This window comes from Lissotriton vulgaris, chromosome 7 (assembly GCF_964263255.1).
Source record: "Lissotriton vulgaris chromosome 7, aLisVul1.2, whole genome shotgun sequence".
NCBI lineage: Eukaryota > Metazoa > Chordata > Amphibia > Caudata > Salamandridae > Lissotriton > Lissotriton vulgaris.
The window spans coordinates 1,138,490,112-1,138,508,790 of NC_141695.1; positions in this window are offsets into that span (position 1 = coordinate 1,138,490,112).

The window sequence follows — 18,679 nt, forward strand, 5'->3', positions numbered from 1 at the left end:
CTGTCTCCCTTGTTGTTTGTTGTGTGGTGCAGGGTGTGTATTGTGCTTGCTTGTTGCTGTGCTTGTTGCTTGTTGCTGTGCAGGGTGGTGCACAGTATGGGCACCTGGCCTGTGACTTGATGGGGTGTGTTGATGTGTGGTTGGGGGAGGTGTGTCCCTGTGGTCTCTGTGCCCTGCTCATGCCTTGGAATGGCCCTGCCTTGTGCATTGCGTGCATGTGTTGACCGCTGCGGTGACGTGACCCGGACGTTGCTGCAGGTTCGCGGTCGATGTGTATCCAGGATGCAGTGGGGTGACATGGTGGCAGGTAGGTCATGTGTGGGTGCCCTTGTGGATGTGTTGTTGCCCCCAGCAGGGTGTCTGTTATGGTTATGGACCCTGTGTCAGCCTGTGTGTTGTGTGTTGTATTTGTGTAATTGCGTACCTGCCGCGGCGTTCGCAGCGGCCCATTAGATAACAGTGGTGTAGCAGGTACAGCACTGGAAACACATGTAGAGCTGGGTCCATGGCGGTCGTGACCGGGTATCTGCTATTGCGCTACGCTGTCGAGTTTACGCCGTCTCTGGTTGGGTGATGTCTCCGCTGCGGTGCGTCTGCCTGCTTGGGACATCCTAATTTGTGGAGCGGGGCGGACGTCATTCCTTAGGCGGTGAGTCTCCATTGGCGCCCATCGTCATGATGGAGGGTGCACATTGATGGCGGTGCGTGGAGCTCCACGGCAGATGGAAAATTACCTATGTTTTGCAGTACTAATATGGCGGACGTGAGTACCGCTGCTCGCGGGCGGAAAAAGGTGTTTTTACACCCCACCAACACCACGGTGGTGCCACCGCCTGCCATCCTAATGGACCCCTAAGTGTTGATTTTTGTAAATATCCCAGACATTGGTTGAAGTGGAAATAACATCCTTGTATAGATGTGTGAAGGTATATTTGAGGACAGAGTTTATCATGGCTTGTTCAAAGTCGATCACTATGTTTTGGGGAAAGAAGTCTGTTGTTTCTTCCTTTATTTTTATTCCTCATTTCTGTGTATGTTGAAGTTTGTTTGTTTGGTAACAAACAATATTTAAATGGAATGCAAGTGTTATGGTATTGCCCATGTATAGTAAATAGTTGATAGAATGGCTTAGGGCATCTGCTAAAAGTGCCATCCATCATCCATGTTTGGCTTTCTTTTAATTTCTTTATATTGTTTGCTGTAGCAAACATAATTATCCTTTTATCTTTATTGTTGTTGTCATAGAAGATGAAAGGTTCATCATTATGAGGTATGGTAACCTCTTGAAAAGTTTTAGGTGTAGGTATTGTTGATCTTGTAGATTTTTTTGTTCTAGCTATAGTTCTTTTAATAGAAGATATTGTTGGTAATTGCCTTCTTGCTTCTCTAGGTACTTTAGGTAGCAGTTCTTTAAGTATTACACTCGTTGGTAGTTCTGAGGTGCTACTTAATTCTTTAATGTTTTCTAGAGTAGATCTAACCTCTATTTCTGAGATATTTGGTGCATGGTTGTGCTCACTTGTATGTATTACACTTGTTTCCCTGGTTGTTAGACGCCCATAACATTTGTTTGAGTAATACTTAGAACATTTCCAGTTTATTTTAATCCCTAGAAGAGATTGGTAACACTCAGAAAAAAAAGGGCACTCTGCAAATCCGGGGTAAGTAAAGTTCCACTGTCACGTGGTGCTTCCAGGGAAAGGATGTGGTTACCAACATCCACAAAGCTCTACCTCAATAGAACCACAAACAAACAAATTCATCCCGAGCACTCTGTTAATTAAGTCTTTGGTTGTAAAAGTTCATAACACTCTTATTTATCTTGATTGACAGATAAATAAGATATCTTCACACGATGCAGCCATCGTGTGAAGATATCCTTTGTCTATGATTCAACTCCAATGTGAAGGGATATGGAAATTTGAATTTGGACTTGGTGCTTGTGTCAATCAAGATAAATAAGAGTGTTATGAACTTTTACAATCAAAGATTTAATTAACAGAGTGCTCGGGATGAGTTTGTTTACTTTAATCCCTGTTTGTTTTTCTTGGGTATAAACATACCCCATATAGCATAACAAAAATGTCCCTTTCTGAGATGTAATGAATTTGGTATCTTCAGTCATTGTGTTCTAAAATCTAGAAAAATGTATATAAAATGATATGAAAATCTATTTTAGACCTTAGGTATGAGTAATAATATATGCAGTTTTAGTATATACTTACCAACTATAATTTAGTTGACTTTAAATGTAGATTTGTCCTTATTTGGTGAATGCTGTTCTGTTTTTTAGTGGTCTGTGAAAATAAAGTTAAGTATATTTTAGTCTATGTTTCAAATTTATATGTGGTGTTGGCATTTTGTGGCACACAGTATTTTATCATGAATGTTTTACTTTTATTTTATAAACATTTTCTACAAGTTATAAAAAAGTTGGAAAGCTATGTAAAAAAGTTTATCTTAAACAATGTTATACAGTATGCATGAATAATAGTAAATGTACATTTATTATATACTTACCAACTGTTATTTAGTTGCAGTTGAATGTAGTTGTTTTCTTAATTTGTTGCTGCTGTTCTTTTTTAAGTGGTCTGTGGAAGGAAAGGAAAGTATATTTAATGCTATGTTTTTTTTATATGTGGTGGTGGTGTTTTTTAGGACTAAGTTTACATTCTCTATGTTTTAAATATATTTTATAAACTTTTTTTACAAGATTTAAAAGTCTTATTGGAGTTGGTATGATGGTTAGATATTTTAGGTGTTTTGTTCTGTTTTAGTTATACTAAAAAAAATGCAAAGTATACTTACTTTTGCTGTTAGCTATTTTTGGAAGTTGAAAATGTTCTTATTTTTTTATAATTAGATCTGTTGCGGAAATATAAAGAGATAAAACATTTAATTTAGTTTTTTGAGTAAGTAATTAAAATGGAGGTTACATTTAAATTGACAGTTTATTTAAAAATGTTTATTTACTTACTTTTTGTTATTTCTAGTTTGCTTTATTTTAGAAGAGTCTTTGAGGGTGTAAAAAATCTGGCAGAGTTTCTCCTTCCGTTGAAGGTTTAATAGTTTTCAGTTTAGTTCTTTATATAGTGAGTATTTAATTAGTTGTTGTATGTTATTGGTCAGATTTATTTATTTGTGTTTCTATTGGTTGGTTTGATTTTTTTTAGTTTGTTAATCATTTTCGTTGAATGTAAATTGGCAACATTGAGAATTTGTATGTTTTATTCTTTGATGAAGCACATTATGAAGGTATATTGTTTTAAAAAATATATTTTATTTATTTTAAGTATTGTAGATGTTGAGTGTATTTGTTTTAAATGTTTTCGTTTCTGTAGTAGCTTTTATTTATTTTATGTTGTATATTTTGTGATAGTTATGTTTGTTTCATATTTTAAATGTGATATCAGTGTATATATTAATTATTTAAATTATAGAGTGGAAAATACTAGTTTCCATGTATTTTTGAGTTGTCGATATTTTGTTATTGTCGATAATATTGATGTCTATATTTTTGTTATCGATATTTTTGAGATGTACTATGTTTACTTATAATCTTCAATATTTTGGATTATGATATTTGTGTTTGTGCATCTTGCTCTTTCAAGAAGTGTCTGTGACATGAACCTTGTAGTTGTTTATCAATCGGTCCAATGTCCATTGTGGTAGTTTAGTTCCGATGGTCTCCTAAATAGCAAGGTGTCAGGACTCTCACCAGCGGTGGAGTGTGGAGTTGAGCGATAGGCACAAAGGGCTTGACAAATGGCTTCTTTTAGATCAATTCTCTCCATTGATGCCGCTGAATCACTTTCTTGAGGTTGTCCATTAATCATTCGACAATGATGGACTGAGGCCAGAGAGGCTTACTCCTTTGATGCTTGACATTGAGTCGAACAAGAAACTCCTTGAACTCTTTGCTATTGAAAGGTGGGCCTTTGTCAGTTTTACGAAGAGTGGGGATGCCGCACACTTCAAAGATGTCATCAAGCCGCTCAATGTCTTTGTCATGGGTTGAAGATGATAAGTGTTCCACCAAAGGAAAATGTGAGTATTCATCAATGACTACCATGAGATGATGTTGATTTTCTAGGAGTCCAAAGTAATCAACAGCATCCCTATCCCATGCATGCACAGGAACATCAGACTGGTCAATGGATGCTGCGTCACTTTGGGAGATAAACAGTGACACAGATGGCACGCTTTCAGTTCTTTCTCAACTCGTTTATCGAGGTGAGGGAACCGCACACGATGTCTTAGTGCTCGTTTGGTAGCTGCAATGCCACAATATTCTTCATAGGACAGCTCAATGACTTGCTGTCTCAGGATCTCAGGGATGATGATTCTTGAGCCTTTCAATATGATACCCTCTCGGGTGACAGATAGATCGTAATGTATATTTTAGCATTTTTTTATTCAACAAAATAGTCAGAAAGGGTTGAATGCTTTTGTCCCACTCTTGAGTTGAAATAAGGTCTTTGAGGATAATCAGGTTCTTATCTGTATTGGTAGCAGCAACAACCATTTCAATGGATAGGGCTGCTGGTGTGCTGGACTTCGAATGGTTTATTATGGGTCCCGCACTCCTGGGTAGTTATTTAGAAAATTGTTAGTTGAGTGTAGTACTTTCGTTGGTGCAATGGATGGTAATCTTGCTGGGCTTCCAAGATCAAGATATATCACCATTAAACTATGTATCCTGTGAACACAAGATGCATTCCATCCATGCACTCCTTTTCAAACTTTCATAGATTTTCATACAAATTTTACTTTCTTGTAGAATGATTCATTTATTTCTCATTTTGTTCAAGGTATATCATTATGTTCATGACTATTCAACATATTCCATGTCTCTGAAACATTTTTCACATAATTGTAGTTGCCCAATGCATTTCAAGCGTAACGCCCTTCCTCAGGGGACTTCATAAACTCTAGAAACAATAATCATAAGTCACAATCAGTATCCAAAAAGGAATGGTCCCTAAATAGAAACACGTTCTTATGTTAACATTGTACATCAGTGATGCCCCACGTGCTGTAGTGAAACTCGTGAAAAAATACTCATGGTGCTTTTGTAAAATAGTGCTCATGTCCGAATGGTGAAAAAAGACAGATAAAATATAATGGAGACCCAATAGCTGGGTACTGACCTTAATGCATGGAATTGTTCGTTCCGGGTGTTTAGCTGTAATAAGGTAAATGGAATCTAGGTGTCAATATATAACGTGACACAAATGTCTCGTTTCTATGTGAAAAAAATGTATCCGTTATATCTTACCGGGGTACTGGGAACGTGGAGTCTCCCTCGCTAATCTTGGCGTGCAGCGCTCTGTATGCGAGCGCTCTATTGGTTTAAAGACCAATGAAGATGACATACTCTTCAGCTGCTTTGGATATTGAACTTTGGCAATGTAGTGGCACTCGTGAAAAGTAGTCAGCAGGGTTTTGATCTCTCCCGACTTGAGCACAATTTCATATTCATACTCTTGCATTTTCAACCCCCACCTCTCAATGTGGGGGAGCATGTTAACATTTGGATTTCCTAGGATAATAAGGAACACCTGGTGTTCCGTGATAATGGCGAAACATTTTCCTTATAGAAACACATGAAAATGTTTGCAGGCCCTCACTGCAGCCAGATTCCCCTTTTCCGGCTGAGAATATGCATGTTTAATTTAAGACAAGCTTTAACTGGCAAAGGCCACAATGTGTCTCTGAGCATTCGGATGATCATTGTGTTGATCAAGGATTGCCCCTAACCCCACCGGGCTTCCATCTAGTGTGATCTCAGTATGAGTTTGGGGTCAAAATAGGCCATTTTAGTTGCATTTTTAATCACATGTTTTATTGTTTTGAACCTTTGGTCACTTTCAGGAAAACCCTGGAATGGAATATTTTGCTTCCTAAATCTCTCAATGGGGCACTCACTGTCACAAAGTCACGAATGTATCTTGAATAGTAACAGGCCATGCCTAAGAAGGATCGGAGCAAGGTTACATCTTGTAGATGACAGTGCTTTCACCATATCTGGACCAGGAGCCATTCCCCCATCAGAAAGTATGTGCCCAAAGAATTTAAGGGGTCGATTACGATCGCGGACGGACTTGCGTCCGTCCGCGACCCCAGAGCAGGAGGGAACCTCCGCATGGCATGCGGAGTTCCCTCTTGTGCAATTAGGATGTGACCGCCACCCTGGCGGTCACATCCTCTATTTTTAACATTGCCGCGGGTGCAGCTTCAAGCTGCACCCGCGGCAATGTTAAAAAGGCACGCATTGCATTTGCATGCAGAAAGAGGCAGGCACCGCGCGGTGCCTGCCGCTTTCTGCATGCAAATGCAGGGGGGTACCATAGGTACCCCCCATGTGCACCCCCCACCCCCCCTTCACCTAGGGGGCCCGCAACGGGCCCCCGCAGTAAAGTTCCGTATGCTTTTCCGCGGCGGAAAACCCGCCGCGGAAAAGCATACTTTACTGCACATCCTAATATGGTGGACAGTGTCTGGAAGACACCGTCACCAATATTAGAGCTTTTCCGCCGCGGTTGTAATCCGACCGCGGCGGAAAAGCTGCGGACGGAAACCAGGACCCACCAGCCATCCTAATCTGGCGGTGGGTCTTTGGTCAGTCCGCTGCGGATTTTCCACATCCTCGGGGCCGGCGGAAGCCACCGCCGGCCCCGAGGATGCGGAAAATCCGCTATCATAATGACCCCCCTAAGTTTGGTTTTGTGAAACTCACACTTTGCTGCATTCAGAGTGAGGCCTGCATTAGCACGTATCTGACACACTAGTGTAAGAGCCTTGTCATGCTCCTTTAGTGTTGTCTCAAATACAATGATATCATCACTTTAATTTAAAGCATGTGTAACAGGTTGAATTACTCAGCGTATACCATCCTGAAATATTTCCGCAGCTGACGACACTCCAAAACTCAGTCTTTTGTATCTGAACAAACTAACATGAGTCGAAAAAGTAGTGATGTACCTGAAATTCTCTTCTAGCTTGTATCGCTTGTTCAAGGTAAGGCAGTAGAAGACTTTGGCTCTGTTAAATTGCAAGATCATGTCTGGTATGTGGGGACCAGGAAGTCTATCTCTCTAAATAGCTTTGTTAGCTTGGCACATACCAACACAAATGCACAGTGCACATTCACTGTCCTTTTTTGGCAACACCATGGGCAAGACTCATGGCGTGGGACCGGTGGAGCGTTCAATGATATCATGCTTCAACAGCATTTCTAGCTCTATCTCAGCGGTTTCTTGTAAATGAAAAGTGACTCTGCATTGCTGTTGTACAATAGGGCAAATGTCCTCATTAATATGAAGTTGCACTTTAATTATCGAGTTTTCCTCCATGAAGCAACGACGGGAACTGACTTACAATTTCAGACTGAGTATGAAGATTGTAATTGAGAGATATCAGTCCCATGTCAGTAGCAGTGGCAAAGCTATGCAGGCATGCACTGGATGAAGTTCCTTAAAGGAAATGGATTGGCGCTTGCACTGACGTTGTTTTGTGTTGCATGGTTATTGTGCATGGTTCAGAAGCAGCCCAAGAGTATACTTTTGTGCCTGATGGAGTGAGGCAAGGCACAGGGGACAATCTGTTAAACTTTCCGATGGACATGATGTTCACGCGACTTCATGATATTAATTCTGGAAACAGCTAATGAAATCATGGCGGACCTCAAAGATTAACTTTTAGAAGTAGAAGAAAAAGTTAGAAAAAATAATGCTCTAGAAGAAGTGAAAAAGAAGATAGAACAAGCAGATAAAGAACTTTTATCCTTTAAGGATTATTTACTTAAACATAAACTTGAAAAATTACAAAAAGATATTAGATACAATACTAAAGAAAAAACGTATCCTTATCAAGCAGATGATTTTTATAAACAAAATCATTATTGGAATGAGGATAATTTAAAGCAATCTCGGGTGCATACATTTTCTGATACCTCTGACTCCGAGGGAGAGAATATTGCACATCAACATGAGCAACCAGGGCAACATAGAAATTCGAATCCCAACCACAATGCCCCACCGCCTTTTTTAGGGCAGCGCAGCTCCCGAAGGAGAAGACCCAGAGTCAGATTTCAGAACCAGACTCGTGGCAACTACCAGAATGCATATCACCCACAGAACAGCAACCAAATGTTGGAAACTTGCAATGCCCAATATTGGAGGAGAGGAACATAATTCTGATCTTTAACCTCTCCTCTCAACCCTTAGACATAGCTAGCACCAACCTGCTATCTAAAGGTCTTTCCTATGTTCCTCATTCCACTGCTAACATCTTCGAATTGTATCAAGACATCATTACATTTTTTTGGAAAGTCAGACTTAAAATTTTTTCAAGGATAAAGAAGAGTTCGGTAATTATACCACCAATCTTTCAGGCATGTCTAATCCTTCCGTGTTTACCCCGACTTTAGATGTATTAGGACCAGAAGTTCAGGTGTCTAACACACTGTTCTTAACTGTTTGAAGAAAGCGACCAAATTTGTACCTAAACCCCTGTATAATTTGAACCATGAAGAATGCCAATCTCTTCAAAAATTATCTACTGAAAAGACCCTGACTATCAAAAGTTGTGACAAAGGGGGTGGCATAGTTGTCATTGATACTTGCATTTATGAACATAAAATGAAGTCCGTCCTGAATGATACCAACTTTTACTCCTTGTTACAAAAAGATCCTACACCCTTAATTAAGTTGAGAATTCAGATTCTAACAAAACTAGCTCTTGGTGATGGCGATATTTGCAACAAAGAGTTTGACTATCTTAACCAATCTCAACCTACAATGCCATGCATATATGGAATCCCCAAGATTCATAAAAATATATTAGACCCTCCTTATCGTCCAATAGTGTCCACAATTGGTTCTATTACAGAACCTCTTTTCAGATGCTCTCTTAAGACAGTTCATATCTAAAATACCATCATATATTATGGACACTGCAGCGAGCGATCATTAATAAAGTTGAACACCTTCCATTCAATCAGGTCACTAGTATTCTTGTCACTCTTGACATTTAGGCTTTATATAGTGACATTCCGCAAGATAAAGCTCTCACAGCTGTTGCCTGGTACATTGATAAATATCAGGTTCCCTGCCCTAAAACTTTCCTGCTCCAATGTATAGAAATTGTTCTAACAGAGAACACCTTCGAGTTTGGCAGAAGTTTATATAAGCAGACAAAGGGCGTTATTATGGGAACCTCTGTTGCGCCATCAGTGGCCAACATCTATATGCCCAAATTTGAGATGACACATATACACAATGAAGTGGCCCCTTTCTTTGAATCCATTTCCACCTTGTCACGCTACATTGATGATATTTTCTTTATTTGGACCGACACAGAGCAGGCACTCACTGAATTCTTGGAGTGGCTCAATGTGTGTGATAGCAACCTTCATTTCACATCACACACCAGTAGAAATCAAGTAGAGTTCTTAGACATTCTTATCAGACACAAAGAGGGGCCCTTAAAGTAGATTTGTTCATTAAAAATACCACACGGAACACTTTACTTCATTTTGATAGTTACCATACTAGAAGGGAGGGATTCCTTTTAGTCAATGTCTCCGTCACCGACGGAATTGCTCTAATATTCAGGATTTTGATATCCAAGCAGGTTAATTTAAAGCTAAATTCTTGGCTCGGGGATACCCCCTTAGACTCATTCGATAGTCGTTCAAACATGCACGATTTTACGACCGTGACTATCTCCTTCAGCCTAAACCTCAAAGTTACTAAAAATCAACTGGTATGCATTACCAGACATGAACAACATGGTTCGCCAGATTGTCAATTCTAATTGGCATATCCTCAATAGTAATTTAGAGGAAGGTGATAAAATGCCAAAACCCATCTTTGCCCACAGAAGAAACAAGAACATTAAGGATTATATCACCCACTCAAGATTTGTTGAAGGAACTCCATTTGTCCAAAAGACAATTGAAGGCAATTTTCCAATCACAGGCACATACAAATGCAATACTTGCAAAGCTTGTGAAACGGCCATAGTTGGTACTAATTTTTCATATCAAGGCTATACTATCTGCCCGCAAGCTGTCTAATTGCAAGACCAATAATGTAATTTACCTTTTGGTTTGCCCTTGCGGTCTTGGGTATGTGGGTGAGACAGCCAGATCCTTTTGTACCCGCCTAACTGAACATCGTTCAGCCATTCATACCTCCAAAATGAATGCGCCCCTGCTAAAACATTACCTGGAATGTCATCATAAACCCACTGAAACACGTTGGTTTATTATTGAAAATGTGAACACTGATGGCAGCACCAGAATGGAGGATACCCACAAAAAAAGCTAGGTCTTTTGGATCTTTTCCTTGGCAGCAAATACTAAAGGGCTGAATCACGACATCCTGTGGGAGAATGCCATTAAGTGTAATACCAGATGATTGGCCCCCATATTGCTGCAAGATATCTGCAGTTCCTCTTTCAGGGTCTTTTCTATTCAAGTTCATCTTCCATGGAGTAAAAGGAGTAATTACTCCTTTTTACTAGACGTTTCATCCCCCTGGTACTGCATGATATTTTAGTTCTCCTCTAGGATTTATTCTACTTTATATATATTTCTTCACTTGTAATTATTGTTGTATTCTTTTACATATTCATTACAATCCTTTTTATATTCAGTCATTACTCCCCTTGCTATTTTGCAACTTTATGCCATGATTATCGCCAGGTTTCCGTATTAGTACCATATGAGTCCCATTTATTGGTATTCTTTTTTATCACACTTGCAATATCATCACTGCGCGCTTCGCGCCTTGAAGTCTGTTCTTTCTTTTCATGATTGCCCACATATAGACCAGGATCTGTTCAGGTTAGCGTACTAGCTGCCTGCCATATTTACCTTCCCGCTACACCCACTTGTAACGTCAGTATCCTTCAGGCATTCAGCGCATTGCGTCTTGACAGCTTTAGACCGGGACTGATTTAAATACTGCGTTCACGCTATTTTCGAGTTTCTATCTCCGGCGGCAGACCTTGGGCAGAGTTACTTACGCGAGGCCACCTGTAGGTGTAATTTTTAGCCCCCGTATATATCATCATTGTTATACCACAGGATCACTCTTTCCAACTCGTACTTAATCAAGTCCCCGCCTTTTAGTACCTGCGTTTCATTAGTATGGTATATGTTTTCAAGCTTGCTTTATCTGGTATAGCTTCCCCTTTATCTTGTTGGGCACGTAATTTGCATTTCATCTGCATTTAGTATTGTATATTCTCATACTTGCAGTTGGCTCTGTTTCATTGTGTTTACTCAGTAAATAGGTCAGCTGCAAATATATTCCCAGGCTTCACATTTTAATTCATTATTTATGTCCGTATCATGACATCAACTCGGACATGCTATTACAATACAGTTTTGGTGGTTTTCTGTTCCAGATCATATTTTGTAGGCGCCTTTGAGGTCTCTTCCCTTCCAAAACTTAGATACCCTACAGTTCATCCAAGACTTGGGATCTCCACTGCCCTTTTCTAGCCCAGGTAACTTCACACGGACTGTGGTTCTACTGCTTGAGCAAGGTAGCATTATCTGTAGTACAATTTATTGATCACTTTTCGCATTGTTTATGTATTTCAGCCAGATATGTTTTTACTATACGGCTTTTTAAATTTCTTCAACTGGACAGACCTAGCCTCATATATTTGGCGGTCCATCTTTCTTCCTGATTGTCTTATCAAACAGGATCAGGTAGTTGCATTTACATGACCTGTCTCATTTAATTTAGTACATTTTTGCATTTCCAGATATTTGGTTGTATCATACATATTCTTTTAGGTCCTTCCTGTTGCAGTACTGCGAGAAGCTTTATGCACTGCTCTTTATCCTCTACATCGTACCCTTAATGCAACAAATTGGTAACTAGTTATTATCAATACAGCCTCTGGACCTAGAAGCTTTCTTGACGAGGTTGTTTTAAACTTATTTTGTTTATTTCACTCAACAGCTGCTTTCATCCTGCTAAGTGCGTTTTCCAGTTTCCCGCCTTGTTTCAAACTATCTAAACCTCTAGGTAAGGCCTAGCAATTGCTGAATTAGGGGCACCTCTATTTAACACCTTCTGGTCACATTTTACTTTTGAATTAATCACGCAATACTATTTGGCTCTTTTTAAATCGTTCTTTTCTTGTCAGATGTCAACTCTTTTATCACTCTTCCGGGGGTCCACTTTGCACCTCTTCTTTAGTTTTATTGGTTTAGTGAGCTCTATGATTCTTTCTATAAAAATCTTCCTGAGTTCACTTACCTCAAATGCATTCTCTCGTAAGTGGTTGGAGAGATATTTGTACTTTCTTTCCTTTTTCTATTCTTGCTTGAATGGTTTTTGATGTATTACCACAGCATACATCTTGGGATACCTGCTAACAGCCTCAGTGTACTTCATCTGTTATATTGAATTTGTGAACTTATGTATGTATTTTTCTTATGCATAGAAGTTCAAGAGGTTCTCCTGAAGAAGGCGTATGTTACGCCGAAACCGCGTAGAGAACGTCATCTCCCCTACTTCATTCTTTGAAACCCTTGCAATATTTTATTAATTGATGTGAATATTCTTGATTTGATGAAATTATTTTTATGTATTGTCAGTTCATGATATGTACTTGATATTGAAATTGTTTTATAATTTTTATATGTATTAATAAAATGAAAATAGATTTGTAATATAAATTTCTTGTTTGTTAGTACACTGAGGTCTTGTTTATTAAGTTTCATGTGTTACACCTGACTTCAGGTATTTAGTTGCCTAAGAACTATTATTACTTAAAATATTGATCCAGACATCACTGTCTATGATGAAAGTTATAGGTTGATCATTAACTTTCAGTGTGATTTTGGAACAATGTCCAAAATAAATTTGTTGTTTTATTTGATTCATTTCTTTTGAAATGCGGTCTTCATTACAAGCAGCTAATCCTACATATGCACGTCGCTCTCTGGTAGCTACCATTAACGCACATCCATCTACCTCATCTGTACTCGACAGCAAAGTTGAGGAGCCTTTGTGCAAAGAGCTTAACAATGATTGATCTAGCCTTGCTTACATTTGTCATAGGTGTTGCTTTTTGATTTTGGGTAGGGTGGTGAGAATATTTCTGGAACATTTTGGATTCCATTTTCTCTTCTCGAAGTGATGCATTTGATTTGTTTTTTGCTTTGCAGGCTGATATGAAGTGTTTTTCTTTCCCACAACCTTTACATGTCTGTCCTATGACTGGACATTTACTTTCATGGAAAAAAGAAAATCCACATAAAGAAATCAGAAAGGCAGCCATCTATGATTCTAAGATGCATGGATTCTGCGTTGGTGAAATCACAGAACTCGCAGTGCTTGATGAGTGTATGAAGTCTTCCAACAAACTCATCGATTGTTTCACCAACCTGTTGTTGTGCTTGGTTGAAGATGTATCTTTCATAGTCAAAGCTCTGCATTGGATTATACTAGGCTTCCAGCACTTCTTTTATATTTTGTATGATTTTACTTTAATTGACAAGACTTACTTTATCACTTCTTTCACTCCATCACCAACAAGTATCTATAAGTATTTAATTATCTTCTTATCATCTTCTTCTAGTGCATCTGTGAAGTCATCAAATGTTTCAATCCATGCAGCGCACCTGGCACCAAAGTTCTGTTTCTTTGTCGTGTCGAATGGTTGTGGTGTTGTCAAGAACATGACTTCTATATATTTCGCGCTCCCCTCTGCCGACTTTGTTTTGGCATGTGACGTTTGGGCAACTGCAATGGGGAATAGCACCTGCAAACACAAACTGTGTGTTTGTCCTTGGGTCTCCAGGTCGGCTCCAGGTCGGCTCAGAGGCCGTAAAGAGCTTTGCTAGTTTATGTCGGTAAGTAAGTCTCTGATTTTCGTACCTGGTTATCACTGCCTTTAGTGTTTGTTTTGCATGGATGAGGGCTCTGTGTTATGGTGCATCTCTTTATCTCTTCTTTCAGCCTTACCAGCAACTTGGGAGGGATTTTCGAAACGTGCTCCTCTGTTGGGCCTTCAGTATCTTCCAGGGCTGTGCTCAGTCTACAGCTGGACTTTGAATCCACATACGCTGACCTCATACTGCTTCACATAAATTTGGGGTGCACATGGCATGCAAGAGCAGTTTGCTGTGCCATTGCAAACTCTCAAGAAGAAGAGTCTTGTTTCTTCGGGGCACATATCCCCTTCTTTTTGCCAGTTGTCGCAACCTGTCCGACATCTCTCACCGACTGACCCAGGAGACCAAGACGTTCCCCACGGTGCACGTTGTCAAACATCCCCCTAGACAAGTCACCCTGAAGATGAGGACTTCCACACATCCTTTGCAGAGCACCTTAAGAGACAACCAACTTGTAAAGTCATTGTAGCATGCAAGCCATAATCAATACAGGGGCATCTGTCAATGTCATGTGCTACCACCAATACAGACGCCTCCGCCCAAGGCCAGCAATTTAAATGACAATAATCTGAATTTGCACCTACTGGGACACAGGCTCCAGCCTCCCAAAGGGTCAATGACGGCACCATTTCAGTCTAATGGCACCGAGATCCCGGCAATGTTCTACATCATTTAAGAGGAAGCTGAGACCCTCCTTCGGCGCTGCATGGTGGATGCCCTTGGCCCGGTGTCCGCCCAGAATGCGCAGACCTTCCAAATAGATTAACTTTTCCACTAGTTCCCCAACCTGTTCCAGGAGCTTGGGTGCCTCCAAGCACCCGAATAAAACTACATATCAACCAAATCATCAAGCCAGTGGTATTGAGACATCTGAGAATTCAGTTCCGCCTATGACCACTGGGTGAGCCGGAGTTGAAGAAGTTGGAGAAATTAGATGTCAACAAGAAGGTATCTGGGCCTCCCTTGTGGGTGTCGCCAATGGCCATTGCTGAAAAACTCAAACAACCGGGCAAGATCCACCTGTGCATAAATATGCTCCTCCCCAACAAAGCGATTAGACGGGAGTGGCACATCATACCCACAATAGACGACATCATAGCCGATCTCAACAGTGCCCAGTAGTTTTCAAAGCTCGACCTTAACATCGGATACCACCAATTACAGCTCCATGAAAGCAAACTACAACTTTCTCCATGCACCTAGGTCTGAGGCGGTAAAAATCGTATGAACTTTGGGATCTCGTCCGCAGTTGAGGTATTCCATAAGCAGGAGAGCGTGCTGCGGGCCTTGAGCCTCCAGGAAATTAGCCAAGGCACAGTGGAAGATGTGGTACTGAGGAAAGGTACATTGATGATACGAAAAGGTGACTGGAGCACATTATGCTAACCAGTGGGGAGGCACAGAGAAGGAGAGTATGAAGAAACTCTGAAGTGTCAGGCATGAACTAAGCTTCACCCCAGATGGCCTTGTGCTACAAGGGTGCTGTATAGACATACCAATAGGGTGACACACCAAGTGGAGGGAGAAAGAACCATTTGAGAGTAAAGATGTGGTTCCCTGGCCTGGAACCAGCCATGGAAGGTCATGACAACAGTGTGAGGCCTGTCAAATGACACGTAGCCCGGAAGCCCCAGCACCCATCATTATAGAAGAGCAAAGTGAGGCTCCAAGGACAAAAGTCAGCCTTGACTTTGACAGCTTCCCAGGTGGGTACATGATCCTGATGATGGTAGACAGTCATTCTAAATGCCCCATAGTTGAACTAGCTGGGTCAACAGTGTTCCCCAATGTTGGCCTGATGCTAGAGAAGGTCCTGGCCCTGATTGTTCTCCCGAAGGAGATTAGGACAGATAATGGCCCGCCATTCCATGGTCTCAAATTGCAAAGCTTCCTACAATATCTTGGCACATAGCACATATAAATCATCCTTCACTAGCCGCAAGCTAACTGCAATGTGCAGCATTTTATGACAAACCCAAACAAGCATTGGAAATGCAATAGGTCTCGGATTTATTTGAGTTTGGGCTAATGGCATTGTAAATGGCAATGTCTTTTCGCCATGCGTTATGGAGTGTGTGCATGTGGTGTGTAGTGGAATTATGTGGGTTGGATTTGAATTGTAGCAATGGTGGCATGCTGTGCTTTAGATGAATATGTTTAAAAGTGAAGTGTGCCATACTGCGTTTGCTACAATAGTTAATTGTGGATGCGTTAACAATTGATGGGTGTACTGATGGCTGGTGGTGTGTGTGCCTGTAGAAATTGTGCACTGATGACTGGTGGTGTGTGCGCCTTCCTGGTGGAAGCGTGCACTGCCGGCTGGAGGTCTGTGTGCCTGGTGAAACTGTGCACTGACAGCTGGTGGTGTTTGTGTGTTCCTGTTGAAAGCGTGCAGTGACGGCTGGTGTGTTTGCCTGTTGAAAGTGTGCACCGAGGGCTCGTGGTGTGTGTGTGTGAGTGTGCGTGTGTCTGTGTGTGTGTGTGGTGTTGTATGTGGTGGTGTGTGTGTGTGTGGTGTTGTGTGTGTGTGTGATGGATTAAACCCAGATCATTTGACTGGGTGTGATTGTTTGATTGATTCAGATGCTTCGTCCATCACCACCCCCTTTTGTACCGCTTTTGGCCGCCATAAGTGTGGCAGGGTATGCTCAGACGTGAGTCCCTTGCTCACGTTGCCACTGGATTCAAGCAAGCCGGGCTGAAGACGGCTGGATTGCCAGAAACCGGTCCTCTGAAGCTTGTTTCCGGTCCAGGGAAGACATGGCTTGGCAGTTCGAGCTGGACTATTCCCATGAGGCACAGGGTCAGACTGATTTGCATATAGCCATGTCTGAACTGGGGTGGCAGAGTGGGCTACAGAACGGTGATGGATGATTAAACCCAGATCTTTTGACTGGGTGTGAGTGTTTGATTGATTCAGATGCTCCGTCCATCACCACCCCCTTTTGTACCGCTTTTGGCCGCCATAAGTGTGGCAGGGTATGCTTAGACGTGAGTCCCTTGCTCACTTTGCCACTGGATTCAAGCAACCCGGGCTGAAGACGGCTGGAATGCCAGAAACCGGTCTTCGGAAGCTTGTTTCCGGTACAGGGAAGACATGGCTTGGCAGTTCGGGCTGGACTGTTCCCATGAGGCACAGGGTCAGACTGATTTGCATATAGCCATGTCTGAACTGGGCTGGCAGAGTGGGGTAAAGGACGGTGATGGATTAAACCCAGATATTTTGACTGGGTGTGAGTGTTTGATTGATTCAGATGCTCCATCCAGCACCACCCCCTTTGTACCGCTTTTGGCCGCCATAAGTGTGGCAGGGTATGCTCAGACGTGAGTCCCTTGCTCAACTTGCCACTGGATTCAAGCAAGCCGGGCTGAAGACGGCTGGAATGCCAGAAACCGGTCCTCGGAAGCTTGTTTCCAGTCCAGGGAAGACATGGCTTGGCAGTTCGGGCTGGACTGTTCCCATGAGGCACAGGGTCAGACTGATTTGCATATAGCCATATCTGAGCTGGGGTGGCAGAGTGGGCTGAAGAACGGTGATGGATTAAACCCAGATCTTTTGACTGGGTGTGAGTGTTTGATTGATTCAGATGCTCCGTCCATCACCACCCCCTTTTGTACCGCTTTTGGCCGCCATAAGTGTGGCAGGGTATGCTCAGACGTGAGTCCCTTGCTCACTTTGCCACTGGATTCAGGCAAGCTGGGCTGAAGACGGCTGGAATGCCAGAAACCAGTTCTTGGAAGCTTGTTTAGGGTCCAGGGAAGACATCGCTTGGCAGTTCGGGCTGGACTGTTCCCATGAGGCACAGGGTCAGACTGACTTGCATATAGCCATGTCTGAACTGGGGTGGCAGAGTGGGCTAAAGAACGGTGATGGATTAGACCCAGATCTTTTGACTGGGTGTGAGTGTTTGATTGATTCAGGTGCTCTGTCCATCACCACCCCCTCAAGTTACATGTGCCAGGTCTTCTAGGTGCCTAGAACAACGTACCAGTGAAAGCACTGGGCTTCACTGGCACCAAAGCACGTCATTTGTGCTAACCCTGCACACTCACACTCTGCTCACCCTACACACTCACACACTGCTCACCCTACACACTCACACACTGCTGGCCCTGGACACTACATACTGCTCACCCTGCATACTCACACACTGCTCACCCTGCACACTCACACACTGCTCACCCTACACACTCACACACTGCTCACCCTGCACAGTCACACAACTTTCACCCTGCACACTCACACACTGCTCACCCTGCACACTCACACACTGCTCACCCTACACACTCACACACTGCTCACCCTACACACCCACACACTGCTCACCCTGCACACTGACACACTGCTTACCCTGCACACTCACACACTGCTCACCCTACACACTGCTCACCCTGCACACTCACACACTGCTCACCCTACACACTCACGCACTGCTGGCCCAGGACACCCACACACTGCTCACCCAGCACACTAACATACTACTCACCCTATACACTCACACATTGCTCACCCTGCACACTCACACACTGCTCGTACTTCCCACCCTACACACTCACATACTGCTCACCCTGCATGCTCACACACAGCTCACCCTGCACGCTCACACACTGCTCACCCTGCACGCTCACACACTGCTCACCCTGCACACTCACACACTGCTCACCCTTCACACTCACACTCTGCTGGCCCTGGACACCCACACACTGTTCACCCTGCATGCTCACACACTGCTCACCCAGCACAATAACATA